Here is a 23,232-nt window from a genome sequence, read left to right as displayed (position 1 = left end):
TGACCAATCCGGGCTTTGAGATAGAGGGGGGAAAAGAGAGGGGGGGACTTCAGAAAGACCTCTATACCCTGTTTAGAGATTCCTGGACTGTGCGGAGAAACTTGGCTCCCAATATGTGGGCTAAACGCGGGGCTTGATTTAATACTGCTATAGTTTCCTTTGCTTGTTTATATTCCTCGGGCTGTTAAATGAGCCTGCGCACCGACACGCGGGGAGGGGGGCCACGGAGATGCGCAGTGTCCCTGAGCTAGAGGACAAAGCATTTGAATAGGAGTGTCTGCTCGGGATGCTTTACCTCTACAAGCCTTATTTCAGTATGAACGGATTTATGTTCAAACGCTGTTTGCTCGGATCATCAGGCACGCGTGTCCTGTGTGGAAGCAGCCACTGGTGGTGGTGGTGGTGGTGGGGAGGGGGAACTGCCCCAGTGACCTCTCCATCTCTGATACAGTAGAATAACTTAACACATGCAGGAAACATGACACCGTTTGTTCTGTGTTGGCACTGAGGGGCTCAGACGGATAGAGAGGATTTCACGTAGTTTACTTTTGATAGACTCATTATGCTGACACAGCTCAGCGTGCCGAATGACTCAAAAAGAAATGTGGCTTAACTGAAAGTAAGAGACTCGGTTTTTTTTTTCCTTTTTTGGGCTCTCTCTTTTTTTTTTAATTCTCATTAATAAATTCCTTAAATTTCCTCTGCCCTATGTTCACTCATCCCCCCTGTGTGTTGTAATCCAGTAATTGTTTTCCTATCAGATCATATCTGAGGCGGGAAACGGACTATATCCACTGAAGCATCGATTTTTATTCTAAATCTGTCTCAGCTCGGATCTTCTCACGAGATGTCTTGTACGAGAGAGCGGGGGGATTTTTTTTAAATTAAAGCCAGTGTAACATCCCGATTTAACATACGACTCTCTTTGGCCTCGGCTGCCAGAACAGAGAGGCGCAGGTGAGGACGAGACACACACACACACACACACACACACACACACACACACACACACACACACACACACACACACACACACACACACACACACACACACACACCCGTTACAAATGGGATTTGGCTGTAAACGCGGGGGGGATTTATCAGGATTTCAATAGTGAGATTATATCAAAGGTCCATGAAGCCCTCGTTAGTAGCGGTGGGATAATGGCATGGCAGGGCCTCCCTTTTGCAGGCATCCATGCCGGTATTGTGGCCCCCTGAGTCGGTTGTGGGGACCCTAACCCCCTGCAACCTCCACACAGCCCTCGCCTAACTGCAGCATAATGAGGCAAAGCCACATGCAGCCTTTGTACCATCCCCTCCACCCCCCTTTCCCCATGACTCCTTTCATTACATGGAGATGGGAGATGAATTGCCTTGGACATCAGGGTCCCTTCTATTAAAATACATTTAGAGAGAGGGATCGGGCCCCGTCACGGATCTTTAAGGGGATTTTCTCATTCTCGCCCACTGGACTCACTTTCCCTCTCTCTCGCTCTCTTTTCTCCTCATTCACCCTCCTACTCCTCCTCCTCTCCCCCTCACGCTTTTTCAGGGGCAACACTTGCCTTGCAGTGGAAGCTAATATCACTTGGCATGTTCTATAAAGAACCCATCTGCCACAGAAAGTCAAATAGAAGACACCTGAATGGACTACATCCAGTCAAGCAGCTTGCAGAGTTAGACACAGTCAGGCCTGTCCTAAAAGATAAGCGCACATCACTCTGTGATTGATGAATTACTGCAAAGCTACATGGCTGTTACAGAAATATTGGTAACACTTTCCAATCAGGCACCAACAACACCCAGGATGTCCTAAATTCCTTTGACTGCATGAACCCTCGGGGACAGATCAGACTCTATAAAAGGTCTGGACAAAATTATGTATTCACTTTTTTGTGTAATAAGTACATAATCAACCTTTCTAACTACCATAAAAAGGTTTTATTCAAAGCGTTACAACTCATATTGTTCCAGTTTCTATATTGTAAAGGTTCTTTATAGATGACAAACATCCTGAACCTTCACAGAACATTAGGGACGTTTTGCAAATTACTTCCCTATTAGTTCCCTATGCAATTTTAAGAAGGCATTGCAGCTATGTTACTTTAAAGTTACATAAAAACGTTATGATGAGGACATTTATGCCATCTAGTAAACTTTCCCATTAATGACACTATCAAGATCATATGAGTCTATTTTTGTTGTAGGACAATCCGTTTTGTTTTATTTTGTAGTTACGGTGGAATAGGTAACATTCAGGATGCTTAGAGTACCGCTTCACTGATAAGAATATTATGTTGAGGAAGTAATAAGAATGCCGGTATATGAGTTTAAGTTTGTCACGTGATAAGGAGCCCTTTATGAAGATGTTCCAGTTTGGTTATGTTACGCTTACACTGCAGCATTACACAGAGCACATGTGGGACATTCAGATAAGATTCCCATATTTTCCTCTGTTAGTTGCAGGGAACACTGGGATGCTCGAGAACTTATTAAAAGAACTTCTGTGGGTTTTCGAACAGTGATAACTCCCTCATGTACATTTATGCATAACACAGAGGACATGTGGGACTTAACCATATGGTTCCTTGTTGAGGAACAAATGAGAAGGTTGGCACTGTATATGGGTCTAAGCTCATTATATGATAAATCTGAGTTTGTTCTGTTTGGTTTGATTTGTGGTCACATGTTTTGTAGTCACTTATACACTGTAAAACCTAATATTGTGTTTAATTAAAAATATTAAGTAGACTGAACTCAATTTTTATCAACTTGTTATCATCACTCAGTTTAAGTAAGTTACCAGTAACTCTTGTTCAAAAAAGGTGATCAACTCAGTTTATTTAAGCTATAAGATGGAAATTTTGCTTTTCAGTAGTGGAATGTAACTAAGTACATTTACTCTATACTGTTGCCACAGTGTAAAATATAAGCACTGCCACAAGTTTTACCTGGACATTGTGCTTATTTGAAACTTTTTTAAACAAGCATGTAATAATTACATTTAATTTAGGTGGTCTTTTTTAACACATATCTATTTAGGCTTAAGCTGAAGGTGGCAGTACCACACATATAGATACAGTAGTAGATGGTGTTTTTAAATGACTATTTTTTATTAATAAGTGCTATACATGCTAGTCTAATTTGGTTGTACATTGACTTTCTATGTTGTAAGCTATAATGGTTGCACACCCATTAAATATTAAATCATTAGACTGTGAAAGAGATTTCTTTGAGGCTCTGGACCAGCACTCTCCACATTACATCAAACTCTTACAAGTCTAAAAATGCAGCGGTTGGACAGAAACATCAACTGAACTGTAAGTGTTTTAGTTTTCCAATATGTTAGTAATCTTCAGTGTGATTTATATTAATCATGCTGAAGTTTAATCATACTTTATACCAACCTGTTTTACCTCTTTTTGATTTGTGCTTTGGCTTGGGGAAATTGTTTCTTTACTGATCTTTTCCTGTCTTGTGTTTGTAGACTTGAAATATGACTGCACTATGCTGTTGTCCTCAAAGGAATTCCAGCAGTACTCGGTGTTGACTCCAGTAAATTCTACAAGACATGCTGTGTAAGTAAATACAAACAACAACAGTTTAGTCTGCATTTCTTGAAAGAACATATCCCACAAACTTAGTTTAGAGGATCCACACTGTCTGTGCAGCATATAGTGAAGTCTGCAAGTTGAAGTGAAGTGAAATTTATTTTCTGCCCAAATTATTCTGGAGATGAAAGGTATACAGATACCATGTAATTAAAATAAAGTACTGACTTCGTTTTACATCTAGAGTGAAGGCTTTCAGAATGAAAAGTTAGTGGCCATGTTTGCATAGTTTTTTAAATTTGTTTTCATGGCATTATTGTGTGTTTGGTGGCGGTCAGGGTTATCGAGGCTGACGAGCAGGACATTGAATGTTACCTCGGGGGATATTGGGGAGGGAGCCTGTGTTAGTGTGTGAGTTTGACCTCAATAAATAGCTTGGGTATGTGCAGCTGTGAGCTATCAGCTGATCACTACATTGTGGTGAGTTGGATGAGGTGGTGGGGGAGCATGCTGGATGAGAACGGGCTGGCTGGATAGTCCTGGCACACCTAAACATATAGTGAGGGTGGACTGGGGCGGCCCCAGTTCAGGAGATCTTCAACTCTCAGTTTGAGGAATGGGACACTGAGTTAGAATGGACAATGGTCTGCACCTCCATGGCTGAGGCTGCTGCAAGGAGCTCCGGGTGCAAGGTGGTTGGTGCCTGTTGTGATGGTAAGCCCAGAAGAGAGCCATCAATCTGAAGTCTGAAGAAGGAGTCTTATTGGGCTTAGTTAGTCATCAGGTGTTGGCCTCCAGCTCGCAATAGAGAAGTTCACAGGCGAGTTTGAAGCAGTGGGAATGAGAATCAACACCTTAAAATCTATAGCCATGGTCCTCAGCTGGAAAATGGTGTAGTGCCCACTCTGGGACAGGAACGAGTTGGTGCCCTGGAAGAGTTTAGGTATCTCAGGGTCTTGTTCATGAGTGAGTGAAGAGCGGAGCAAGAGATCGACAGATGATTGGGGCCGAAGCTGCAGTCATGCGGACGCTGTACCGGTACGTCATGGTGAAGAGAGAGCTGAGTTGATCTACATCCCTACCCTCACCTGAGGTCATGAGCGTTGGGTAGTGACTGAAAGAACGAGATTGCAGATGCTTAGGCTACTGCCCCTGTGACCCAACTGCAGATAAGTGGAAGAAAATGGATGGATGGTATAATTGTTTATGTCACATTTACAATATTTTTGGGCAGCAGTGTAATAATGCAGCTTGATTGTCTATTTTGAAGTCTGTTCTATAGCAAATGCAGAAAAAAAATGTTTTAAGAAGGGCAAATATGAAGAATCCAAAGAATATGACTGTTTCCTTGCAGGACACCAGGAGAGATGAGTGCTCTGTCACAGATGGTGTGGTCAGTGAAGATGGTCACCTGCAGGTTCAAGGTCTTTGCATCTCCAACACACATCAACAGCCATGGAAGTTGTGACAATGTTAAAGACTTTCGTCATGCAATTGCATTTGGATGACCTACATCCATCACAGTCAATTCAGGTAGTAATGCCAAGACTGGTAGCAAACCATCTTTAAAATATTACAACATACGAAGCTTCTGTGTTTAAATTCAAAACAAATGTGGTGTTTGATCTATAGACTGCACTTGTGACTGAACAATGAATACTTTTTATATTGATTATGTCAATAATGTAACTACAACACAAAGTTATGGGAGGCTTAAACTTAGTTTCAGAATAATTAAATCTGAGACTTTGTTTCTTTGTAAAGCTATTAAAGTTTTAAGTGTTCTAACAAATAAATATAAAATTTAAATGTGATAATATTAAAAAATATTATTAAATAGCACAAGCTGCAATAGTGACAGTATATTTTTTGTTGTTCAGCATACTTTTTTGCATTTGCAAATAAAAGTTGGTCTGATTTTAACTCCACTGCAGGAAGTGTTGTTAATTATTATTTTTTAATTACACTTACATACAGTGTTTATATTGATTAAGTGTTGTATTAGAAATCTCTCAAGCTCAAGGATGATAAAGCATATTGTGATTCAGCTGCATTTAATTTGTGTGTTAGGAAAATTAAAAACAGTAAGTGACCATAATTTTTTTTAATGTAGTTGAACTTGTATAAACATTTGCTCAAGTTATTTTCAGTACTGTGTTCATACAATGAGTAAGATGTCATAACTTGGTCATCTTAAGTACGCTTTACTTACATAATTCTTTAAGTTACGGGAACTAATTAGATTGTACAGTGTACGGGAACTGTACAGTAATGTAACAGAAGCATTATGGTAGATAAAAGATAATGGATTAAGATTAGTGATAATTTACTGTAGGACAAAACAGCATTATCCCAGCATTAATAATGTTGCAGCGTTAATATTTTTTAAAACATTTATATTTTTGTGCAGCTTGGTGAACAGTCTGCTCCGCCCAGACCGAAGGCAGGGAGGCTTGATTTGAGGCGTAGTAATGCTGGGCTGTGTGTGGGAACCATCCTGTTTATTCTCCTTTCTCTCTGTTTAGAGTACACAGGACTTCTCTGTCTCTCACGCACACAGAAGGACAGAGAAATCAAATGATGTCGAGTCTCGCCTCGTGGATTAAACGTCTCTGCACGTGCGCGTGCATCAGACTTTTTTGTTGTTGTTTTAAACAATGTTGGACAGACTCATGCATCCTCACGCACTAACGATTCACACACACACCCCAGAACAAAAAAAAGAGAAAAGAAAAGAAAGAAGTCTCTCACGTGATCACCGTGTCAATCTCACACGTCTGCACGCGAGTTTAACAATAGCAGTATTAGAGTGAGTCTCCGAAATCCCCTCTATTCTTTACGGGACACATTAGCATTTTCTTTAACATATATAAATATGTCTTTAGAGGACCCCTCCCCTCCCCCCTCCCTCTGCCTGTGCCCTTTCTTTCTTCTCCTCGGCATTGTGCTTCCATTTGCTCTAGTGATCGCCGGGTATTTGGGGTCTGAATCCGGTCGCCCGATCCGTGCCTCTTGTTGGGGCTTAACTCTTTGAGATGGAAATAGGCGATTTGGTCGCTTTTGTCCACCAGATAAGCGGTGGAAGGAGAGAGAGAGTGAGAGAGCAGGAGGTGAGAAAGAAAAGATGTGCGTGCCTGTGTGCAGGAGGGAGAGGGGGTCTGAGATAATCGATCAGAGCTCTGACCCCCCCCTTCCACCCATCCTCTCTCAGTGCTAACCTTTGCTTAACTCGCGTGCCATCACAAGCACGGAGCCCTAATTGGTTCCCAGCACTAATTATCCAATTATCGCCTCTCCACCAGAGTAGCGCACTCCAGGCGCTCTCCGGGGTAATGGCCTCACTGTCTATTGATGAAAATGATTAAGAGTGAATGCGTCCATCACGCTCCGGTCTGCGGCACTCGAGGAGCTTGTGTCACCGGCCCTGCAGAAGGGTCTTAAAGTGAGGAGCGCACTTTAGTTAAATGTCGCTAGTGAATGTGTGATGCCCGAACTCTTATCGAAATGGGTTTCATGATAAAGGGGCGTGCGGGTTCATTTGGAGCCATTGTGTGGTCCTTAATGGGTTGTATTTCAGCTCGTCTTTGCTGCTTCTTTGTTCCGAAATTGTAAGCTATCTGTGTAAGATTTTAGTTTGGGGCTCAGACAGGTATTTTTGGTAAAAAAAAGAAAAAAAAAGAAAAAAAATGCTTACTGAGTTGCACCTCCAATTCTTTGGGCTCTTAGACTCACCGGCTCATTAAGAATGATACAACAGTGTTTTGCCCCCAACCCACCTTTTTAAATCTAAACCTTAAGATCTTAAAGGGACTTCTCGTGTGCGCCACTTACACTGGAATAGTAGGACATTAAAAATCCTTCTCGCCATGCGTGCCCCAAGTTTATAGACCTGTTATTAAGTGAATGGTTAATTAATGATGGTCAGATCTAAGTGCACAAACCGCACAGGCTGTGCCTTTTCTTAATGGATTCAGTATAATCGATAATGTAGGCTGTTAAATGGACACGCTGGTAACTTCTGTACAGGCCACAGTTAAGGCAGTGAGTTACATGTAACTAAAGCAGCGGTAAAAGACTGGCACCAGAACGCCACCGGATTGAAAACGTCCAGTATCATAAAACCTTCATTCTGCCCTTTCCGTCCCTTCCTTTCCTCTTTCTTCCTCTTAGTTAACTTCTGCGCACATCCATCACCTTCCAGCCCATCTGTCGCTGATAGCTGCAACACTTTGAATAAATTCCTCCCGACGAAACAAAACGGTTAACATCTCATGAATACAGCTTTTACACCCCGCACACAGATTGTGGGGAAACTTTAGGGCCAGTGGAGTAACTAGTGTAAAGAAATCTGTCCGCGAACACTCCCTCTTCGCTTCCACTTCATTACCGGTATTGTGCTCGGGAGCGCGCAATCTGTGCGGCCGTCTCCGCCCGGTCCCGCCAGCTTTCTAATGAGTTTCCAATGATGATTTAAAAGCTCACACCACTCCCCACAATTTCCCCCCATTCCAGACTCCTCCCACCTCTCCCTTTCACTGCTTTTCAGTTTCATCCGCTTTTGTCTCGGAGTGTTTTCCATCACTCTGCAATTCTGAGGCAAGGGATTCAGGGGAGGTCAGGAGGAGCGCACATAAACATTCACACATCAGCCTCGAATAAAGGAACGATATATGGGGGACTACATGGGACCGAGGTCGGCCCCTGACTCAGTCTAGTAGAGCGGGAGAATCTGGGGGTGGGGGGAATTAGAGGCTTGCTTGTGTGTCTCCTCTGAAGATGCTTCGCGAATAAAAACTTCTTCAAATGCCTCATTCCCGTCTCTTTTGAAGACAAAAAGGAACTAAAAGTTGGTGATTGGGGGAGCTCGCGAAAAGCTCGAGGCCTCTGTGTGTGTGCACACCTGATGGCTGCACGGAGCCAGATTGCGCGGTGCTTTAGAGGAACAGATGGGAGCCGATGAGTTAAGAGAAGCATGGAGGGAGGGAATGGCAGGCGTCTGGATATCACTCAAGTGAAGTTATGACTCCCCTCCTCTCTCCTCATTGCGTGGTCCACGTGCGCTGAAAACACAGCATACAGATGAGCTGACCGAAAAAAATAGCAGTGGTAGTGAGAGTTTGGAATCTATGGAGGCAGAATATATTTGTAGGATGGCAGCACTGCTTCAAAAAAAGAAAGAAAAAAGAAAAAAAGGAAAAAACAAGGTTTTTAGCTGCTTCAGAGACAGATCAGCACGTGTTTATTTAGAGCTGACAAGTGTGAGACTGCCACTGAAAATAATAACAAAATCAACATGTGACAAAGTGCAGCATTCACAGATTTCTGTCCATGCAGCGTGGCTACACTGATGTGCAACGTCACCTCACCCACTGCTGAATGGATTATTTGGAAGTTTTGACAGAGAGAATGAATTTAGTCACAACCAGGTTATTTACATGTGAACAGAAAACCTTCTAGCATGTTTCACGTGCACACCAAACACATAAGAGATTTTGGCTGCATGTGTGCATGTGTGTTCACTCAGCAGGAACAATATTGTAGAGGAAAGTTGTGAGTGATTATTTGAAAGCAGTGCAGTGTGCCTGAGAGCCTCGTGCATTATAATGCAGGATATGTGTAAAGTTTAGGTCGAGCTTTGGTGTTTTCCCTAAGATCTTCCCAAAACAGCCTGGTGCTGGTAGAGGTACAAACTGGTGCATAAAAAACAACTCACCAGAAATGGAAATTAAATGTCCGAGGTTTCAAATTTCCTGAGGGAGCCTCACCAGAGTGTAGCAATTCATGGACACACTGATCACATGGATGAAGATCCTGTAGCTAGATATAATAGCTACAGGATGCTGTCATTAGTAGCACCCGTGTTTACAGAGCATTTCATGCCAAAATAGCCTCTGTGAAAAAGTTTTTTTTTTCTATTTAAACATCTAATGAAGATAGAGTGGCCTGCATTTCTGTGCATTTATAGTACCTAAAGGATGAACGCTGTTGGCTTTCTCTCTAATTGACATTTGGATTGATTAGTATAATGCCTTGGCTTTCCTATATAGCTCTGCAGATCTTTAACCTTACTCAGTTCGGTTATTTAGCTTTAATGTTTGCATGTTAACAAGGTCTTGTATGATTATGAGTATGACAAATAATACTTCCTAAATGTGGGTGTCTCAAGATTGCCACTGGGAGTGCATTTGCAAATTGTTAGCATTTAGCACAATCTTAGCACACCCCCACAGACCACTGGCAAGGCTGCAGGCACTCAAGGCACGTCTGCACAAAAGATTTTGGCTGTCCATGTGACAGAACAGATTTGAATCAATCCAGCTGTCCACACAGGCTCGTGCTTTAGCCTTGCTATATTGCCTTAAACGCGGTCTGAGGCTGTTTTGATGCATCACTTAGCCGTGTTACACGGGCAGTTCCTGTAGATTTCTTGAAAAACAGCATGTTTCAGTGGGAAAGTTCTTTCTTTGCCACATTTTATGTAAAATAAAGTACCCCCCTCCAGCTTTTAACTGCATTTTAAAGTCTCTGCTCAGGGAGTGGAGCTGGCTCAGGTTGGCGTGATAACAGTGCTGGTAGTTTTCCGAGTTCACGCCTTGCTTTGCCGCCCATGCGTTAGATTCCCTCATCATGACAGACTGTGACCTGCTGCTTTTGTCAAAACACGGGCGCCACTCTGCTCCAATGTCTTCTTCGTACTGATCCAAGACATAAAATGCTCAGATTATCAGTTACTTTGTACGAGATCAAAGAACTCCACCCGCGGTCTAACTAACAAGTCATTTCATACCGTGTGAACTTCCAACATTTAATTTTAATGATTCCTTTCATTATCATATACTAACTTTGCTGCAGAATGATTCTCATCATGAAGAAAAACATGATTTTTTTCAGGCTTATTAGCTCTTATACTTTAAGCAATAACCCACTAACCTACTTTATGGACTATGAGTCACACAAGACAATCAGGCAGTGCATTAGCAGCCAAGGTGGAAATGCTTCTTAAACTTGCCTGTTTGATAGGCAACAGAACTCCCACATACACTTACATTGTAATTCCTCTCTTTTATCCCTTTCTCCCACTCCTCTTCCATCTTATCCATTCCTAGTTCTCCCTCTCCGTTCCTCCACTTCTTCTTGCTGTTTCAAGTCCCCACAGTGCTATTTAGAGCATGGCACTGAGCTATATTAATGTGACTAAAGAGGATTGTACAGGTAACACACAAGTCCAGCTGGCGCTACGCTCAAGCGATGCAGCTCCTCACCGAGCATTAAAGCTCCCCTGTTTATGGAGTCGCCCTTCATAAACAATACTATATAATTCTCTTTGAACAGTACAGCACATGGCTCATATAAAAGCACCACAAAATATGAGGGGACACCAACACGCACCCACGCATAAAGTGGAAAGACTCCTAATGCACGGCACGCACACACACAAAGAAGGCAGGCTGCTTTGCACGTGCACACAACCACAGTGTTGTGTGATCAGTGTGTCCTCTCTGCATGTGCCAGCACAACTTTGAAGGGAAGGCATTGTTTTCCCTTGAGAGTAAACAACCGCACAAGAAAAATAACTATATGCAACAAATGGTCTCTGTGCACCAGCAATCCCCTCCCCACCATGCACGCACAAAAAAAGAAGTAGAAGAAGAACACATATCTTTTTGCCCAGTATAGAACTAATCAATATTTCAGCAGCCCGGCCCTGATTGTTCATGCAGGCCATGAAAGGGCTAATGAGGCAGAGCTGCAAAGACAATGCGCTCACCAACGTGGGCTATCTACTAAAGGACAAAATTACCTTTCAGATCCCTGGGATCATTCGCGCTCTGCCTGGGGTGAGATGCTACTGAAGTGAACCACTCGAGACCCCGCGCTTGCCTGACAGCTTATGAGCAGGCATATCTGTGTGAGTGAGCGAGCACAGATGTGGTTCACTCTGATCTGCTGTGTCAAAGCCCTCACACCTCATATGCTGTTTGTTGTCAGCGCACTTTGAATTGTACTTTTTTATGGGAAACGTGGCGTGCCTGTAAATGATGCTCGATGGAACGAAAATAACCAAGGTTGAATGTTTAAACGAAAAAAAAAAAGACAATGTGAACATTACCTACAAGGGCTTTGGTGAGGGGCCGTGCAAAAAAAAAAAAAAAAAGGTTAGACGACAAGAAAAGTGTGATGTATTTGTTGTTGCTTTAAAGGCGGGGTGCTCTAACTCGTTCACCTGCTCTCCTAACACAGTTTGAGTTTCCTAAATGTGTTTTCTTTAGGTAACGGTGACATTTAGAGTTCTATCAAAGGCACAGCTGTCACTTGCTGTGTGATTCATAGCTGTGTCATTTGCAGAAGATGAACAAGTTCCAAATTAAACATTTTCCACACCCTACAGAGCGACAGAAGCATTTACCGATTTCATGCCTTGGTGACAGTCAAAGACTTTCAAAACTATTAAAACTCATTTTTAAAAAATGGCTTTATGACTAAACACAGAGCTGTTATGGATTTAGTTAACTTTAGCCGCGAAGATGTGATTGTGGCTTGGGGCAGAAATGAATGACTGAGTAGTTTCACTGGCATGTACAAATCCAGTTATGAGCAGTATGCACCGACTGCAGAAGGTAACCATATGCACCATTGTCATCTCGTGTTTAGCAACAGATGCGTTTCTGGTTTTTGATCTGCTCCGAGTCCTTTTGACCAATCATGTCTGGGCAGACTTTGACAGCATGCGGGTAAATGTTCCATCTAAGGACAAAAAAAAGGGGAAAAAAATCCCAAAATGCAATCTTGCAGCCTTTAACTATCTTCTATTAAGCTTGATGACACTAATCAATTAGTTAAAAAGCAGGTATGTGTCCAAGGATGGGATTTCCTGTCATTTTCTAGTCCTAGATTCCCCCCCAAAATTAGGTTTTTGTACTTGGCCCCAAAACAAATAGAAACATGGTGTCTAACCAGGCGTCTACTGTGGATGGCACCTTGACCCACCTTCACCTTTAGGACCACTGTGAAGAATCTTGGTGTCATTTTTGACCAGGATATGTCCTTCAATGCACACATTAAACAAATATGCATGACTGCTTTCATTCACATCTCTAAAATGAGAAACATCCTGTCTCAGAGTGATGTGGAAAACATCACTTTGTTCATGCATTCATTACTTCTAGGCTGGACTAGTGTGGTTCTTTATTATTAGGTTGTTCTAAAATCTCCCTAAAACGCCTTCAGTTGATCCAGATTCTCCTGCAATTTATCTCTAACCCGTCGCAGCAGATGTCTGCTCACCTATGAGCCTAGTTCTGTGGGAGGTTTCTACCTGTTGTGGGCGTTTTTCCTTCCCACTGTCACCAAGTGCTTCTCACAAGATATCATCTGATCATTGTTTATTTGTTTCTAATTACAGCATAGCAGAGATTTCAAACTCATTTTAAATCAGGAGCCACATACAGCCCACTTTGATCTTAAGTGAGTCAGACCAGTGAAACTCCTCTTTCTGTCAATTTAAAGAACTTTAACTACACAACTGATCCCTGAGATATCTCAGTATGAGAAAAAGAACTATGGTTTCAACAGTACATATCAGCTTTTTTTCACATGATAAATAAATGCTGCAGTAGTCAATGAAAGAAATCTGTCAGCTTTAAAGCTGACAAATTTCTTTCATTGATGTCCTGTCAAATGTCCTGTTTTATTTATTTGTTTGTTTTGGCCTGGATACATTGTAAATAAACAAATAAACAGACATGATAAAAAAAAAACAGGAACTTTTTTGTCATTTAATTGCTTATCTATTACTTTATTACTCTAGTAAGAATGGGTGTGGTAGATATCTTTATCAGCAGGACAAGCTGTAAAATATATGAAAATACAATTAAAAGTCCAGATTTTATGCCCTCCTTTATGTTTTCCCAAAGATGTTCACCAGTTTGGAGTCCTTGCTGGGGCGATTCTGGCCCCTGAGGCGTTATACTTGACACCCCTGCAGCAAGGTCTCAAATTTACAATTTAAAGCACCTTGAGAATGGTGATTTATTTATGTCTTGTGCTGGTTATATACACCAGAACCTCCCAAAATGAGCCACATACTAGTCTTTGGGTTTTCACATTGCTGACTGCCTGATTCTCGCTGTTAAACCTGTTCTGGTTCTGGTACCTGCTCTTTCTGCTCTTAGCTCTCTCCATTTCTGACAAACAGCACCACACAGACTGCTTGGGTGTCTCAAGGGTTTCGTCAGATTCATTCAAGGAGCAGAGCAGCAGTACAATCTCCACTTGCTGGTTGAAGTGTTAGGCTGTGGATGTTACTCCTAATGCATGTGTTATTTTTGATACTTTTGTGGTGCAATTAGCATCCACAGTTGGTTGAACTTTGCTTACTGTATAAGAGCTTCAAACCATTAAACTTAACTAAAACAAATCTTGATTCTATAAGTTTGCAGCTTTATATTGAACGCTGCCAACAGCTACATTTGAATGAGCTTATTGTTTTACATCCACTCAGCACGAGTATATCAAGCTTGTGTGACACCCAGTACATCTATGGGTCTGGACTTGGTTTGTATCAAGTATTAAAATTGAGTTTTACAGTCCTGCTGTTACACTAATAAACAGTTCAGCATCGTCTTTATTTATTACACTGATTCTTTAAATAGTAAAACACAGAATTAAGCTTGCCTCACTACTAAATGTAGTTTTTGTACGGTTCCTAATTGTGCTGTTAAATCTTTGCTCCTAAATCTGCCCTCTACTCAGAGAGCCCCATTTTTTTTACGCATGAAAAGCTGAAATAAAGTCTCATGGCTGCAGGACTTTAAATTCGAGTGATAAAGTTACGAAACACTGTTAGCGCGTGCCGCATTTTGGGTCTGCCATCAAAGAGGAGAAAAAAAAAACCAAGCAAAGTAAACACCGAGATCTTTGCAGGCACACAAACACACGCAGCAGGCAGCACCCAATTATCTCTGCTCACAATAAATGAGGAATAGTCAAATGAGTATTGGGTCTAGGAAGTATCTTCATAGATTAGAAAATAAAAAGCAGGGGAAAACATCCTCACTCACAATTCCTCACAGGCCCTCGACACAAAGCCAAATGTAGGCTATTTCATAAAACTACAACCCCGTGTCATCAAAGCTCTCCCAGCGGAGGCGGTATTCTTGATCGCTCCTCCCGTCTAAGCGCCCTATTTCTCCACATAGTCATCTTTGTTTGCAACACTTGTCTCGCGTCACAGAGAGGAAAAAGCCCGCGTTCGATTCATCTTAACAGTTTGTGTGTCACTGGGAAAGAAAAAAAAGAGGGGGGGTGAAACTTTAAAAAATTCAGTCTTTGTTGCCAGAGAACAGAAGGCTGACAAAGTTTTATAGAGGCAGCCATGAAGTTCTGCCTCATTAGATAGAATAGCTGTTCTATATTCAGGGTCTCTGTGGGGCTAACAAACGCAATGAGTGGGCCAAACTTGGTTCGTTCCGCCAGAGCAAGGGCCTTTTTTGTCTGCTTTCTGTGGGTGGGGTTGGCTGGGGTACAGGGGCCGGGCCGGCCCTCCAAAACCTGGATTTTCTTTATAAATGAGCAGATGTATTAGGAGGTGAACGTACGTAATGGTCTACATTGGAAAGCCTGTAGGATTTCAGGTTCCACAGCTCATCCTTAAATGATCTAATCCAGCTGGTTACATCACTGCAGAGACCTGGGCTGATCTAGCATGAAGTGAAATGCAGATGTCACATTGTTATTTTTGCCACACTGCACCACAAAGGAATTACAGTGCTGGCTGTGACTGAATGAATAACGTCTTTATCACAGGTGCTGTGATTTGAAAACTCCACTCCACAACAGCGTCCACTGGTCAGACATTCATTTATTTCAATTTGGTCTCATTTGTATGAAGAGGGCTGTTATTTCTGTCAGTTGTGACAGAAAATCTGCGCACATGCACATTAAAAGCTGTCAAAGCCGAGCAGGAGGTCTGTAAAGCGTGGTGGGTGCGAGACACAGTTTGTGTAGTCGTTTTACAGCGTGGCTTTACTTTCTCTGTTATTCGGCTAACTCTGGAGGTTTGTTTACAATCCGTCTGATCATCCGGTCACTCACATTTCTTGCCAAATTGCTCTTTAGTTAAGCCAAATTGCTACATTTCCAAATCTCGGCAGTTAACTACTGAGCACATTTTGTCATAATCAATAAAACAGGCGAATAAACCCAAAAGAGGCTACAATTAATATTTTTATGCTTCCAGTACTAACATGGCTGTGCAATATAGTGACAAATTCTACTCCAACTCCCAAACTGGAGGATCAGGGGACACCCTTGGAGTCTAGTGTCTTGCCTGAGGATACTCTAGCACTGATGGAAAGAGGTGAGAATCAAACTGCCAACCCTGCACTTAGTAGACAACAAGCTTTGTTAACTGCATCACAGCCATCCTTGCCGTGAGGAGGCCACATTGAATTAGCACCCTTTTCTACAGTTCCCATGGAGCACCGCATTTGGCACCTTTTAGCTCATTTTTGCTTTTAAATGTGACATCTTTATGTTTTAGTAACTGTCATAGCAGCGCTGAGATATTTTTAGCAAAACTTTGTGCTGCCTCATGCTGGCTGCTCAGCACATATCAAATTGTTAAACAACTGATTTTTTAAAATCTCCTGCAGGTGGAGACCAAAACAGACCTCAGAGGGAATATTTGCAGAAGCTGCGCAAAACAGTGAGCATGGCTTTGTAGGGGACTGTTTGCTGCATGATGAAAACTGGCCACATTGTATATGTTTACTTATAAAAAGTCAGTTAATGGAGGCTTGATAACTGCCTCATATAAGGATTGCAAACTTTCTGCTGCAGTTTGTTTCTGATCACCATGATCACCATGTTTTTGTCTTTCTGTCCCGTAAACATGATAGCTCAAAATGTTTTGAATGAATCCTGATAAAACATTGTATGGGTATAAAGTGGGGTCACGTTAGTGTGCCATTACAACCCACCAAGGTCTTCGAGGTCAACTTAATGATTTATTCATCAAAAACAGACAAAAAGCCTTTTAATTTAGAAACTATCATTCTAACAGTTGAGGTATGTGTCATCAACATATAGGAAGCACTGTATAAAGATTTAAAACATCGTGTCACATTGGCCATCTGACCTCTGCTTCAAGGTCAACAAAAGCCCTCACTTTGCACTTGCTTTTACTACACCACAAATTTCCTGAAGTACACGTCACAGTGCTTCATGTTGTTATTGATACCTAACTCAGTAAGCTAATCAGTGATGCTTAAGTACAAGAAAAGCTGTTAAAGAGGAAATCAAACTTTAAAGCTAACCATCAAATAAACTGCCCGTCATATCACACCTGTGGTACCAGTTTAACCAAACTCTGTCCCTGCTAATGGGGAAGACAAAATAGCCAGGACGTCATCACACCCACTCTGACCTTATTATACTCACTAATAAAATCATATTCTGACTATGTAACAGCAGCTTTGTAAAACTTGAAATTATTGCAGGGTGGCTGTGATGGATAGCATGAGAGTCTTCCTAATTAAGTGGTTAGTGTGTGCATTCGTATCCTGGCATCATTATCTTACATCTGTGATGACTGTGATAACAGGATCTCTCATCATATGCATGTTGCTCTGATTAAACAGTGTGGAATACTTGGGTTTGAATAAGCCTGCCTTCATTAAGCACTTTAAAATCACAAATGTAACTATATGCAAACAATGCATGATTGGTGTAGTTGAAAAGAGTCTATACAGCACATCCGTTTATTTTTCAAATGCATTTATTGTTTAAAGGAAGTGGGTTGTGTGTGTTTGTGTGTTGGTATATTTAAAAAAAATCCTACTTAGTTTAAGGACACATCTCAGAGTTGTCCTTCTAAAAAAGATTAGAGGATTAGGAAACCATCTCGAAGTTGCTGTTTCATGTCTGTGTCCTAGATTCAACTTGATATCCTTTGATTGCGCACAGAAAACCACTCAGGCTGTGGAGCTGTGGGCCAAGATAATGGAGAGAAATTTGCACTGTGTCATTATTTTCATCTCAGCCCGCAGCGATCATTTATTCCAGGCGGTGTTTCATTGATAACGCTATAGGAATATCCTCTATCCGCGTCGGCTCGCTCGTTATAATGCAAATGTGATACAGGCTATTAGAGGTGTTTAGCAGGCTTGTGTCTGAAGACGTGGGTATTTGTTGGGCAGATGGACGCAGCTCCGGGGTCGCCCTCACCCCTGACCCCCCCACAGATGTCCCCAAAGCCAGCCAGAGCTCCGTCACGAAGCAGTGGAAAATCAGTAATACACCGGAACAGACTAGTGAATACCCGGGACAATTAGGCGCATTCGAGCGCCACTTCTGACTGCGCAGCGGCGCTCGGTGCAGCGATTAGAGCTTAGATGAAAGAGGGAGAGGGGCCAAGCAGTGCCTTTTGGTGAAGGCCTGTTTGACCGATGGCTCTTGCCTGAATGAGATTCTGGTGGTCATACATAAATTAAGAGGTTAAGTGAGCCATCAGGAACAAATGTTTGCATTTATTAACTAAGGACAATAGCTCCCAGCGTGAGCCTGCAGCCTGCGTGGGGGTTTCCCTTCGGGCTGGCTTCTCTTACACAAGTTTGAATTTACCTTCAGTTTTCTGCATTAGTTTAGACTTCAGGCCGACCTAATCTACATCAATCAAACCCAATTACCTCTTCAAAGCTCATTCTTATTATCGTACAATATAATAACGGGGATGCTGCAGGTCAAGGGGATAAAAAGAAGAAAGAAAACGCACTAAAAGCAGGCTGTTAAATACCCACAGCACACACAGCACAACTGGAATATTACAGCCTGTCTTCCTATTAAGGCGCTCACAGTGTTCCAAATGGACGACATATATATGATATTCAAAAAAGATGTTGAAAAAACCAATAAGCTGCGACATCATTAAGACATCAGAGACTGAAAATGCTCGAAGCAAACATTCCCACTCACACGTGAGGAAGGATCCCGCAGGAATGTGTGAGGCAGGTGTAAATTTAAACTGTTAATGAGGCGCATCAAAAGCATCAAAGACACGTCGTGCTGAGCCATTCTGCCATTAGTCCATACTAGACAAAAGCCATCAGAGAGTTTTCCTCGCTAAACGGTGCAGAATGGGCGCAAACAGCGGGAATTATATTGTAGCCGCAAAACCCCCGCGGACTGCCCCAGGATACCTCACCAGCCAAGTCCTATGAGTTTTACTAACGAGACAGATGAACCCTCTACTATTGGCCACAGCATAATGCGGGGTCTATAGGCCATGATGGGGACAGCGGTATGGAGCTATACTGGGGTAATAGTTAAATAATAAATGACGATGTGAGAAGTATGGCTTCCTGCACATGGCGTTTGACACAATAGCCTACTTCATTACATTTCGTTATATTCCATCTCATAGACTTTATATTTAAAATACACTATGCTATCTTACAAAAAACAGCTGTTCCATCTATTCAAGATCATTTAAAGAGTCAGGTTTAGCTCCAGGCTCATCACACTGCAGTAACCTTTCACCCAAATGTTTCAAAAGTAAAGTTTCCCAAAGCAGAAAAAGTGCTCTTGTGAGCTGTAAACAAAGCCCACTATTATATGGAATAGTTTGTGTACTTCACTGGAAACCAAGCTGACCAACATGGAGCTACTTTTGATTTATATTACATTTTTGAAACCAATTGATATTTTTTTTCCTCAAAAATTAACCATCTATTTAGATCAAGCCAGTCTAGCTGTAACTCTTCCACATTGGTGCTGGGTTGGTTCTTTGTGGAGCTGATGACTGCTCTCCCCAGCCATTAGCTGTATTTTTTTTGTATTTCTCACAGCTTTGCTATGGTGGCTCCCTTTACCACTCAAGCCAACGTCTGAACCCATCAGCATTCAGCCTACGCACAGTGCAAAGGTGATGCGCTGTTGACTTGATAAGCCAGATCTCCGTAAACAGCAGGGTGTAGCACTATGGATTACCTGAGCAGCGCCATGCTGGGACCTTGAGAGGGCTGCACATGATTTAAAATGCATTCTCGTAGTCTTTGAATTGGTGGAATTCCCATAATCCTTTTCTTTCTCTGTACAGACACCAACTGGGGACCATAAATCTGCCTTAACCCAGCTGTTTCCCGGCTGTAGATATGAGAGTGACAGTCTCCTCATAAAGCCGAACTCTCAGGAAGAATATCATTTTTTAAATGTTGATCTTTGACTACTTTTGGGTAGATTAATCATGACACTGGATTATACTTAAAAATATCACCAAAATGTTAAACTGACAGACAAATAAAAGTAACTGGGTGTCAATTTACAAGAAAAAAAATAAATGCATGTAATCAAACACAGGTACCTTAAAATCGGCACATTTTATTTAGTATAATTCAATATGCACTCATATTTGCTGTCCAACCTGGTTACGGCTACAAAAATCCATCTCAATAGGAACATTTGACCTTAATCTCCAAATTCACATTGGCCCTCAGCATCAATCAATTTTAAATCTGTACAGCTCTCTGCCAAACCCTGAAACTTCAGGAGCAGTTCTTCTGCTACATTATAATAGAGCAGCATACCTCCTGAAGCCACGTCCTTGATGAGGCGCAGGAGATACTGACTTGGCGGAATAATGGAGTATCTTTTCATCTGAATGAAATTTACATCATCTATCACTTGTGAAGCAGAAAATACTCTGTTATCTGCAGAAAAGAAAAATTCCTCTTGCATATTGCCAGAGTGACCTTTTCCACTTTATTTTCCTACATCAGTGTGAACTTACCGATGCATGGGAGTGGAAAACTTTTCTATCTCGTTTCTAGCAAAGGAAACAATGTTCACTAATACAGGGCAAATTGTCCTAAGGCGTAGGAATAACATCTTTGAATGATGAAATCGAGCACGGTTCCCCAAATTCCCTTACATCCTTGCATCTTACCAGGCATGTAGGGGTAGGTTTTGTGGGTGTGGGTGTCTCTGTGTGTGTCTGTGTTTCCCTGAGGGCTGATGGGAGGCTTGCGTGTGCATATGTACGCTTGCTGTAGGTGGTTACATGTGTATGTGTGTGTGGTTTAAATGAAAGGCAGCTTATGCAAATTAGCTCATGTGACCAACTCATGGGACAAGCGACAGTCTCATGCGGAGTTTTAATGCGCTGCTCTACCAGTGTTTTACCCAGGACTAACAAGGCACGGCGCGCCATCAGGGGCTGAGGAACGATGTTCACAAGTTAGACAAGTCCACGGGTTTCATGCGGGGCGACACAGAGGGCCCCGCTGAGCATGGGGATGAGGTGCGGTGGGAAGAATTAGCAGCAGTCAAGTCTGTGGCCCACTTCTTCCCTTTGGGGACTTGATGACAACCCAAGTGCGTGACACACTGGCATGGCAGTCTGCTGTTTGTGTGGATTGTCAGGGGGGATAACAAACAAGCGGGATGGGGGGGCGTCTACTTCTCCTCTCCTGGCTTGTCAGTCATTTCTCATCCGTAGGACAGCGAAGGTGGCGCGCCTCCAAAGCCTGGCCTACTTTCCCGCTCTCCGACAAAATGGAAATGGGCTCAACTTATTTCTTTGCGAGTGTCTGTCGGGTTTTAATTAACATCACAGTCGTTATCATAAAACAGCGCTCTGTCTATATCTTACAGCAACGCAATCACACATCCTCCTGCCTTCTGTGTGTGTGTGTGTGTGTGTGAGGGAGTGACAGAAACTGAGGGCTGAAATCCATAATTTAACTAAATGCCCACGAGCTTCACACAGCAACACTGATTTCAAGACACTCCTCTCAGGTCTCACATGAACAAGTGCTGCTGTGGGTGTTTCCTAACACACACACACACACACACACACACGCACATACAAACGTGCTCAACCTACTACTGTATTTTTAATTGTTGTTCGTGTTCTTCACTCCCCCAAACATATAGCAGCATACAGTTGGATGTTTTTGCAGCGTGACACTCTCCCTCTTTCTTTTCTCTTTCTGTGTGTTTGCCATGAGAGTATTTATAGCATATTCTGTCAGACAATGTGCTGCATTTGTGTGTATTCATTTGGAAATAATAACATTGACAACTGCTTGAGAGATGGAGGGGTTGCGAAAGGGAGAGGGACTCATTTTGAGCATGTACCCACTAACGAGCTGTATTGTGCTCCAGGCGATGTGTATGATAGCTTCAAGCCGCTGTGTTTGTGCATGTGTGTGTGTGTGTGCCTACTTATTGGCAGCTGAGGGATCTTAACAGTCTCTTATTTTCTCTAATTTTTATATGCTACTCTCCTGTTTTACTTTCTTCATGCCTCTTGTTTCCCATCCTTCCTTCCCATCTCTTCCTATCCCCCCTTTCCCTCCCTGTATCTCATCTCATCATTTTGTCCCTTTCCCCTCTCTTTCCTCTCTCTTTTTCTCTTTGTCTCCTCTCCTCCACCATTTTTCACACTCAGAGCAGGTTTTGTTCTATTACGGCCCAAAAAAATCTCTCGTCCGTGCCATTGTTTAGAGTGTAATGCATTATCCATCTCCATTCCACTTTGTTCACTCCACTTCACTTCAAGTAGCTGCGGCTTACGAGCAACTCACGGTCACGCCGCACACGTGCACACACGCATGTTGGCGTTCACACGTACACACGCACGCAGTGCCACAATCCCATTAGTGTAAATATTTCAGCGGCGTCATAGCGTTCACCAGCGGCCTTGTCACCGCCTGCTCCCTGGGGACTCAGATCCTAGATCAGCCTGGCTTCTCCTCACCTTGTAAAATCACCACCAGGACGGGGAAAGCACTCAGCTGACCTCGGAGGATGAGCTCCCGCCATCATGCTCAGCATTCCCAGGAGTCCCCCACAGCCACCACCGCTGCTGTCATCTCGGGGGAAGAGCAGATAGAGGGGAAGGGGATAAAAAGAGGGCCGGAAGGAGGGGAAAGTGGAAGTATGCATAAGGTAGTCTGTGGGAGTGGGGGAGAGGGAATGAAAATAAGATGAGCAGAAGAGGGAGAGATACTAAGAGAGGCTGTGTGGGTGGGCTATGGGTTGCTGATTAGGCCCTTGGTTTAAAGTACTCAGCAGCTTACCCTGGATGCAGTGACACACACACACACACACACACACACACACACACACACACACACACACACACACACACACACACACACACACAGTTTCATACAATCTTTATAAGTCATTCAGTGTTACAAAGGCTTTAGAAGTGTACGGTGAGGGCAGTGCGCTGCGTTTAGGCATTCTGTTAGAAATCCTCTGCTCTCTGAGGTAGAATATTTCCCTTTTGTTCTGAAATTCATGGCTATGATCAATTTTATGGAAAGGTCCGCTGCATAATAGAGCTGCTGTGTATGCGTGTGTGTGTTTCTGTGTTTTATCTGCCTTTCTGTGCGTGTGTCCATCTGTGTGTGAAGAATCGAGCTGAATATGAAGAATCGTACAGATGTGTCCGGCAGAAATTCGTCTTTGTGTTCACCTGAGGCGCCAAAATCTCGTCACGGCGTGCAGGGCTCCTTCTGTGCCCGCGCTACACCATGCCTTAACTCCCATTTCGTCAGGGTCTGACCACTCGTTAGCTATACGGAGGCTGAAAATGTGAAAGGACAAACATACACACACACACACACACACACACACACACGCACACGCACACACACACACGCTATGTCCT

The sequence above is a fragment of the Pelmatolapia mariae genome, linkage group LG18, assembly GCF_036321145.2.
Source record: "Pelmatolapia mariae isolate MD_Pm_ZW linkage group LG18, Pm_UMD_F_2, whole genome shotgun sequence".
Lineage (NCBI taxonomy): Eukaryota > Metazoa > Chordata > Actinopteri > Cichliformes > Cichlidae > Pelmatolapia > Pelmatolapia mariae.
This window is presented reverse-complemented; position numbering follows the sequence as displayed.